The following is a 944-nucleotide window of genomic DNA, read 5'->3' as shown; positions in this document are numbered from 1 at the left end:
TTCAAGCATTCATTCGGAAAACAAAAAGTATTGTCACCACATCAAACTAATTCAACTGGTTTCAAGGATAAATTCGAAATCCTGTACTTCTTGTTCTTTTGTGATTAAAACATTTTTCATTTAAGAGAGGTGATGGATTCATAAGACATTCATAGCTTTAAGGCATAGACACTAAGATACTAATGATCATGTAATAAGACACAAACATGGATAAACATAAGCATACAGATTCGAAAAATAGAAAATAAAGAACAAGGAGATTAAAGAACGGATCCACCTTAGTGATGGCGGCTTGTTCTTCCTCTTGAAGATCTTATGGAGTGCTTGAGCTCCTCAATGTCTCTTCCTTGCCTTTGTTGCTCATCTCTCATGATTCTATGATCTTCTTTAATTTTATGGAGGAGGACGGAATGTTCTTGGTGCTCCACCCTTAGTTGTCCCATGTTGGAACTCAATTCTCCTAGGGAGGTGTTGATTTGCTCCCAATAGTTTTGTGGAGGAAAATGCATCCCTTGAGATGAATCTCTCCATCTCCCATGGCTCGGAGGTGGAAGCTTTTGCCTTCCCCTTCCTCCTTCTAGAGGTTTCTCCGGCCTTAGGTGCCATAAATGGTTATGGAGAAACAAAAAGCAATGCTTTTACCACACCAAACTTAGAAGGTTTGCTCGTCCTCGAGCAAAAGAAGAAAGAAGAGAGAGTGGTGGGGTAGGTGGGGATCCTGTGGGGTCCACAGATCCTGAGGTGTCAAGGATAATTCATCCCTGCACCAAGTGGCAAGCAAAAATGCTCCTCTTACCAATCCTGGCGTTAAACGCCGGGCTGGTGCCCATTTCTGGCGTTTAACGCCAGCTTGGTGCCCATTCCTGGCGTTTAACGCCAGTCTGGTGCCCTTTTCTGGCGTTAAACGCCCAGAATGGTACCAGACTGGGCGTTAAACGCCCATT

Source organism: Arachis duranensis, chromosome 7 (genome assembly GCF_000817695.3).
Source record: "Arachis duranensis cultivar V14167 chromosome 7, aradu.V14167.gnm2.J7QH, whole genome shotgun sequence".
NCBI lineage: Eukaryota > Viridiplantae > Streptophyta > Magnoliopsida > Fabales > Fabaceae > Arachis > Arachis duranensis.
Note: the sequence above shows the minus strand (reverse complement) of the source record.